General features: G+C 58.3%; 1 protein-coding gene across 2 annotated transcripts in view; it reads right to left on the bottom strand.

Annotated features, from left to right (window-relative positions):
- The window catches only part of PER2 (period circadian regulator 2), a 40,046-nt gene extending 33,795 nt beyond the window's left edge, over positions 1-6,251 (bottom strand). The window contains exon 1 of one of the 2 annotated variants that reach the window (XM_052636569.1): positions 6,200-6,251. The gene's annotated coding sequence lies outside the window, so the exon portion shown is untranslated. The remainder of the gene's footprint in view (positions 1-6,199) is intronic. The other variant, XM_052636570.1, reaches the window with a different exon arrangement.
- Positions 6,252-8,569: the final 2,318 nt, after the last annotated feature.

The following is an 8,569-nucleotide window of genomic DNA, read 5'->3' on the forward strand; positions in this document are numbered from 1 at the left end:
AAGGCCCACATACAGGTGACGCGCAACTTTGCACTTACCCCCGGGGCGTGCTCACTTAGAACCCCGCGGCCACACTCCCCCAAGCCTGCAGGCCTCACTTCTGCCTGGTCACTGCGGGGCCCACACCCGAGGAGTCTCTGCCGGATACGTGTGACCTTGGATGAAGTGCCAAGGTCACCATGGGGTGGGCCCCGGCTTCCCCCGCTGCTGCAGCCAAAGGGCTGGGTGGGGCGGCCGGGTCCGCGGGGGCGTGCGCCCCTGGGTGAGCTGGGACCACGGCCCCCGAGGGCGGTCCTGCCTCTGCATCCCTCCCTCGAACAGACCGCCCTTTTCTCTGCACCCTCCCTTCATCCTTTCTCGGACAGCTTTTCAATGAGACCCGAGGGGCTGAGTGGCCAGCTGGGTGTCTGTGAAGCAGGGTGTCATCGTGCGTGTGTGTGTGCACGTGTGTGTGTCTCTGTGTCAGTCGTCTCTTCTGCACTCCCCACTCCCTCACCTCAGCTGCCCTGGGATTACACCTCCCAGTACAGGACCAGCATTTAAGCTTAGCCTGCACGCTCCTTTTAAGAGAACCCAAACCAAGACAGACTGAAGCGGCTGAGAGGATGGGCCAGGGGGACGGCGAGTGCAGGGGTCCTGAGGCCAGCGGGTCTGAGGAGGACGGATGAGTGGGGGCAGAGGGCCAGGTGCAAGGCAGGTGGCTGACACGCGGTCAGAGCCAGGCCGTGGCTGCTTTCTGCGTGAGATGGAAAGTGCACCAAGGCCTGACTCACGTGTCAGCAGGGTTACAGGGCAGAGCAAGGTGGGAGCTGGGACACCTGTTAGGGGCTCCTCCGTGCTTTGCTTGCTTCCCAGGGTTCCCTGGACACTTACCGGTCTCCCCCACAGCCCTCCCCAGATAAGCAGTGAGGTGGGGCCTTTCTGCTGAGTCAGTTCTGAAGGGGAGGGGGTGGCAGTGGAGGGCTAAGTGAGAAGACCCTGGACAGTGGGACTTCTGGCAGGTTCCTCCACTTCCTGACTGCGGTCCTGGGCAAGTTCCCGCACGTCCTGGGGCCCTGCTTCCCCATCTGTAATGTGGGCCACAGCAGCACCCACCACCCACTGGCTGCTTAGAAGCTTGAAGGACAGCGGTTCTGTGTATGGAATGCAGCGAACCTCCAGCAAGGACTGGCTTTTACGGTCCCTAGGAGCTTCCCTGGTGGCTCAGATGGTAAAGAGTCTGCCTGCAATGCAGGAGACCGGGGTTTGATCCCTGGGTTGGGACGATCCCCTGGAGGAGGGCAAGGCAACCCACTCCAGTATTCTTCCCCAGAGAATCCCATGGGCAGAGGAGCCTGGCGGGCTGCAGTCCGTGGGGCTGGGAAGAGTCGGACAGGACTGGGCACAGCACAGCACAGCACAGCCAATGACTAGAGGGAAAGAGACAGGGTAAGAAAAAGCAGTTTTGTTTTTTTTTTAAAAAGGAGATAGTTCATTGTTAAGAGTGCTGTCTCTGGCCGCCCGTGGAGGAGGTGTGGCACACCATGCTTCCACACGCCCGGGGCTTGTCACCCAGCTCCTCGGAGAAGCCCTGGTTTTTAGGGTCCCAGCCCCTGAGAGCGTAGGACAAGCATGGCAGAAACGGGAAACAGCAGAGCAACCGTCCGAGCCTCATTATTCCAGAAAACGCGTCGCTCAGCACTGACAGCTCTAACCGACTGACCTCATTTTGCCAAGTTGGCAAAACCAATGTGCCTGTCGAAGCAGACTTTGCCTCCTGCTTCCGCAAACGTCCACTGAGCGCCTGCCCTTGCCAGCGTGCCAGGGCTCCATGGAAGCCCCGGGAAGCCTGTGTTTCCACCAGGGCAGCGGGAGGGGAGGGGGGCGTTCCTCATGAGCCCAGGGGCCCGGGGGAGGAAGGGACCACCTGGCTGCAGAGGGGCTAAGGGGAAGGCAGGCGGGTACCTGCTGCGAGAGACCCGCCATGGCCACTTCTGAGACGTCCACACGTGGGAGCTGCTCTGGGGAACAGCCAGACGGAAGGAAAGTTGCTGCGCTCACACCCTTGACCCGGGCCCCTGACCATGTCTTCAGTAGCAGGGGCTGCTGGGCCGGGACAGAGGAACACTCAGAAAGTGCTGTCCATGGTGAGATCACCGTCTGGGCTGGCTTCGCGGCACTTGGGACAAGGAGGAAGCTGGCAGGGAGGTGGGAGGGAGCAGAAGCCTGCCGACGCTGGCCAGGGCCTTCACTCACCGTCCTCCCTTCCTGCACACACTCACAGTTTCCACAATAATCAGTAGAAAGGAACGGGACCAAAAACATAGCCTGAGCCCCAGCGCCGCCCTCTACCAGCACCGCTAGCACGGTAAACTTAGCTTCCTGCGCTCACCACCCCTGGTCTGAGGGGGACGTGCCCTTCTCTGTGGAAAGCAGAGACCAGAAATCAGGGCAGGCTCAGTCACTGAAGACCAGCTGAAAGGGAAGATGAGACACCTGCTGATGGGGACGCCTTGCTGTGTGTCCACAAACTGAGCCCCCAGCCCCAGAGGCAGGACGCTGCTGGCCCCCAGGGGCCCTGGGTGGTCCCCATCCCCACCCCTGCTCCCCACTTCCACCCCAGGTCCCCACGAGCCTGAGTTCTCACAGCCTGGTTCATTCCCCCCGTTTCTGAACTTTACGTAACAGGGACCTCACAGCCTGTACTTTGTTTCTGCAAGCCCTCCTATTTTACAACCCCAAATATTATAACCCGGTTGCTACTTCCTGGCAGGAGCCAATTCCCCGAGGCCAGGCTGCTGTAATCTGGAGAAAATGTTTGTCCTGCTGAATAAACACTGGCACTCTCCATGGAAACCGCTGGTAACCGAGGAAAATGTGACTGCAGCCGTCCAAATAAGGAAGAGACGGTGGCTGGGGAGAGGCGTGTTCCCCTCCCTAAGACCCCTCAGGCACTCTTAGCTCCACCACCTTTAAGAAGCACAGGATTTCAAACAACAATGCAAAAGCCTCTTGCTTTCGCTTAAGGCTGGCTTCAGGGTCTAGGGGCCTGGGACCAGCCCAGCTGTTCCGATTCTTCTCAGGAAGGGGGCGAGGACTCTCAAGGCCTTCAGGAGCTGGGGAGCAGCACTCGGCCGGAGGCCCCTCCGTCTTCCGACCTGCCCGCCTCTGACAGCACCGTGGCCTTGGCCTGTCCGCGACCTGCCCGCCTCTGACAGCACCGTGGCCTTGGCCTGTCCGCGACCTGCCCGCCTCTGACAGCACCGTGGCCTTGGCCTGTCCGCGACCTGCCCGCCTCTGACAGCACCGTGGCCTTGGCCTGTCTGCGACCTGCCCGCCTCTGACAGCACCGTGGCCTTGGCCTGTCCGCGACCTGCCCGCCTCTGACAGCACCGTGGCCTTGGCCTGTCCGCGACCTGCCCGCCTCTGACAGCACCGTGGCCTTGGCCTGTCCGTGACCTGCCCGCCTCTGACAGCACCGTGGCCTTGGCCTGTCCGCGACCTGCACTGCTCGCCCGCTCCCTGACTGCTTCTGATCCGCTCTAGACTTGGATCTACAGTAACCAGCTTGTTGCAGAGGTGCCTACGGAGAGCTCAGAGGTCGGGGCCGGGCCCCTTCTGGGGTTCTCCGCAGTTGGCAGGCGGCCCGCCTTCCGCAGGGTGCGGAGCGTCTGCAGAGCTGTCGGCGGAGTGCATTTCTAGTTAGTTTTTGCCGAATACGGTAGTTCTCAGTGGCACGCTTTCTCTGGACAGAACGCTGAGCGGTCCCGCCAGCAACTCAGGGACCTGCCAGAGCCTGTGATTTGTTGAGGCCCCGTGAGGTTATTACATCATCATTTAAAAACAGAGGCGTGCCCACCAGTTATTTTTCTGAAAGTTCAGTGTGGGTGAGAAATAGTACAAATGAGAGGAACTTTCCCTGCTTCCTTCTAAGCCTCACAGAGTAACACCATGTGCCCTCAAGTCTGGAGCCCTCCTGTGGGAATCGTCTGCAGAGGAACAGAGCCCCAAAGGCTAGGGATGAGGGGCTGACGTATATATGCCACTCCGTACAGCTGTCTCTAGACAGCCCAACAGAACCTACTGTGCAACAGAGGGAAAGCCACTAGAGTGTTCTGTGGTGACTGAGAGGGGACGGAGGTCTCAGAAAGAGGGGATATGTGTGTACGCAGAGTCAGACATGACTCAGTGAGTACACGACAACAGCTGATCCACTTTGCTGTAGGGCAGACATGAACACACTGCCAAGCAACCATACTCCAATAAGAACGGAAAACAAAACAAAACAAAGCTAGAGATGGAAAAACAGACCTCAGAGATCACCTACCCTGAGCCCAGCCTCACATGAGCCCTGGAGGCGGGGGTGTGGGGGGCGCTGGGTCACCGAGCAGCAGCCCAGGGCCGGGCAGGCGACAGCCCCCTGCTCCCTCCAGCACCCAGCCCCCACTGCAAGCCCAGTGAATCGCAGCGAGACGACAGCGACAGATAACTGCCAACACCCACGGCACCATCCCTGTTGGCATATCACGTTGCTGCCACTGAAGAAACAGGAGTCCCTTTCCTCCTTTCACTTAGATGCTTTACAAAAAGTGATTGCTTGTCGTTTAGCCGCTGAGTCGTGGCGGACTCCTTTGCGACCTGATGGACTGTAGCCTTCCAGGCTCCTTTGTCCGTGGGATTTCCCAGGCAAGAAAACGAGGGGGTTGCTTTTTCGTTCTCCAGGGATCTTCCCAACCCACTAATCACTTTTTCTGAGGAAAAAAAAATCACTTTCTTCGTGACAAAAAGTGATTAGCCTTGAATTTAAAACTCAGTTTCAAAGGAAAGCCTTCAGGTAGAGCTCTGCTCCCTCCTTAGCCACACCAGCCCAGGACCACAAACCCCAGCTGTGGGAGGGGCTGGGTGACTCCCGTTTGCAGCAAGACAGGAGATCAGTGGCCCTGCTGTATTGGATGTGGGTGATGAAAGGTATGCGTGGAGGGGCTTCTGCCATGGAGCTGGGCTTCTTAATGTTTGGGGCCCTTAATGTGTGAGGGCCCTCGGCTCCAAACTCCAGCTCACTCAAGATTCAGCAACACCCCATCCCAGGCCTTCAAAGAACTTCTGAAGTTCATCCTGACCCGGATGAAGACCCTCAGGATGATGGAAAGGCCCTGCAGGCACCCTGAGCCTGGGCTTGGCCCTGCCATGCTTTGTGCCCCACAGACAGCTGGGCCTCAGTTTCCTCATCTGTCAAGCTAAGGGGTTATCCTGGATGATTTCCAGGGTACCTTCTGGCTCTGTTTTCCTGTGAGTATGAATCAGCTTTCCCAACCGGTTTCTTCTGTGTAGGTTACGGAAGCCCTGGAAACCGAGTTGTCATCCCTTACCCTGGCCTTCCTGGAGGGGTAAGCAGGCCCCCCCCCCACCACCCCACACACTGGTTCCTGTCCAGGACTTGGCAGCCAAAGTCCAGCCCAGAAGGATAATGTGATGGCGCTATCACAAACCAGGACCCTCCCCCTTCTTCTACCAGACCCAGGAGAGGGAATAAACACATAGGGTCCAGGGTGGGCAAAGGGGATGAGCATCTGTGCTCAGGTCCAGCATCTGTCTTGTCCTTCTGCTCATCCACTCGAGGGGAGTGATGGGCTGTCCAGCTAGGGCTCCTAGACCAGTGCCCACCAGTGGCCTTTCCCGATCTGGAGACTTGGCTCTGTGTCTTCAAGAGCAGGAAGCCAGCTCCCCAAGGGGCCCTCCATCTTCCCAGAGGCTGTGGCACTGACCCTTGGTCGCCTTGGCCTTCCTCAGCTTCCCTCCTTGGGGGATGGGGGAAAGAGGGGGAGAAGAGGAAGGGTTCCTAAAAGAAAATCGTCTAAGAAGGACAGCTCACTGTACAGCCCCTCAGTAGCTCTGTGACTTCAGACACGGGCCTGACCTCTCTGGATCTCAGTTTCTCGATCTGCAAAATGGGAGTAACGCACCCCCCCACCCCCCGCCCCCGGGCCGGTTTCAGGATGAGTGAAATAGCCCGGCAAACCCTCCGATTGCATCTCTGTGGACTAGAGAATCCTCTGCCGTCGCCCGGAGCCGGCCCGCGGAGACCCCAGGCCACCACCCGCCCCCCGAGGCAGGGGCCAGGGCTGTCCCGCCGGCGGTTACGTAACCAGGGAGCCAGGCGGCCAGACGCCGGTCTGCGCCCAGGCCGGCCCGCCACGCCCGCCGCGCCGCGCGCACTCACCGGAGCCGCGTCCTAACCAGTCCGCCGGACGATCCGTGCGCGGTCCGCCGACCCCGCCGCCGCCGCCGCCGAAAGCAGCGTGTATCCCGCAGGGCCGTTCGCTGCCGCCGCCGCCGCCGCCGCGGACTCGCCGCTGTCACATAGTGGGAAACGTGACCGCTCTCCGTGCCCGCCCCCGGCGCCCGCCATTGGCCGCGATGCCGCCTCATCTGCATACTGGGGGGCGGGGCCTGCGAGCCCTGTGCGTCCATTGGCCGCAGCGTCCGTCGCTCTCTTTACATAAGACGCACATGGAACTCCATGTTCCCCCATTCGGTTCCTCAATGAAGACGCGGAGGGCCCGTGGCCCCCCCCGCCTCGTCCTCTGGAGTGGTCCCTTCCGCTTCCGGCCTCAGCGCCTTCCATTCAAGACGAAGGGCATCCGAGAGCCCGGGGAGCTCGGAGTGGCGCGTACCACTGCGGGGCGAGGGGCGGGCTGGGCGCGGGTCGGGGTGGGGCTCAGGGCACCCCTGCCAGGCCCTCCCCGGGAGCCGAATCCTCGCTGAAGCCCACCCCGAGAGACCGTCACCTTGAACCATGGCCAGAGACGTCCTCCCCACCCCCCGCAAACCTCTTCATTCACTCCCTTTCATTCATTTACTCCGTATCCATTCATAGCTAGCTGCAGACTGGGCGGCTCTGCTGGAGTTTCGGGTACACGCCCACCCAGGCAACCGAGGTCAACACTAGCCCAGATCTGTCAGTATACGTAGCTTCCAGGTGGCCTTTTCTTACTTTTCAGATTATGCGTCGCAAGTTTTGGTTCAGCAAATAGGGTCCTTGTTACTAAGGGGATGTACAAAAAAGAAATAAATGATGCTGTCCCTGCCCCCAAATCGCGTCATTCGGGAGAAAGGACCATCTCATGAAAAGGGAACTTAATCAAATACTAAACTGGGAGGTGTGGATCAGAAATTAACCGGGGCAAGAGTTGTGCGCAGAAGTTCCGTGGAGGAGGCAGCGCTTGAAGAGTGGCGTTTGGAAAAGGAGGATTTTCCGAAGGCGGAAGCCACAAAGACATGAGCCCGGTATAGCAGGCTCTGGGAGAGAGCTCTGTACTCTGAGCACCTTGGCTGCGGCCATTTGCTCTTCAATAAGCCTTCTGTCTATAAACTGTCAGGAGAGGGACTTAACCTGGTGATCCGGTGGTTAGGACTCCCGGCTTCCAATGCATGGGGCTCAAGTTCTATGCCTGGTCGGGGACTAAGATCCCACATGCTTTATGGCATAGCCAAAAAAATTTTTTTAAGTGTCAGGAGAGCAGAACTTCCTCTCAGACAAGGTAGAGGGCCAAGGCTTTCTGGTGGGACCCAGAACACAGGCAGGCTCCAAGGCAGCTCAGCGCACCCTGCTCTGAAATTGCATGGTCCGACGTGGGAAGCAAGGTTGTTTGGGCTTGGAAGTGCAGAGGGGGCCTGTGGACTCTCCCTCCACTTGTACATTCTTCTTCCTGGGTGCTACTGGTAGATCAAGGATGGGAAGGAAGGAAGAGTCATGATCTGGTGGCCTGAAGCAGACTAAGCTGCTAGTTCTGGAAGCCAAACACAGATTGAGGATTTCCCCTGCCCTCGGCAAAGTGTGTGTGCAACTTCCTCGGACACAGATGCAAAGCCGGGCAACGCCAAGTTCATCAGGACAGTCCTTCCCACAGAAGTCCTGGCAGGCCAGCTGCGGCAGCCAGCTTCTGTCTGATATTGACACCTCAACTACGACTCCCTGCCCCCTCCTGAATAAACCTACACAAATGCCAAGCAAATCCAGGCCCAGCTGCACCTTGCACACACCCAGAGCCTTTTGTTTCTTCACCTACATTGACGTCAAGGATAAGCTCCTTTGTTCTGGAAGTGAGAGAAAACAGATAGCTCATTCACGTTACACAGAGATTCTCCTCCTGCTCACCTTTTCTTGTGTCTTGCTCCATATCCAGGCTTCAGCCTAATGTCATTTCCTATCTAAATTTAGCCTTTTCTATTTCCACCCATCAGTTCAGTCCCTCAGTCGTGTCCAAGTCTTTGCGACCCCATGGACTGCAGCACACCAGGCTTCCCTGTCCATCACCAACTCCTGGAGCTTGCTCAAACTCATGTCCATTGAGTCAATGATGCCATCCAGCCATCTCATCCTCTGTTGTCCCTTTCTTCTCCTGCCTTCAATCTTTCTCACCATCAGGGTCTTTTGAAAAATGAGTCAGTTCTTCACTTCAGGTGGCCAAAGTATTGGAGTTTCAGCTTCAGCATCAGTCCTTCCAGTGAATATTCAAACTGATTTCCTTTAGGATGGACTGGTTGGATCTCCTTGCAGTCCAAGGGACTCTCAAGAGTCTTCTCCAAC

Source organism: Budorcas taxicolor, chromosome 3, assembly GCF_023091745.1.
Source record: "Budorcas taxicolor isolate Tak-1 chromosome 3, Takin1.1, whole genome shotgun sequence".
Lineage (NCBI taxonomy): Eukaryota > Metazoa > Chordata > Mammalia > Artiodactyla > Bovidae > Budorcas > Budorcas taxicolor.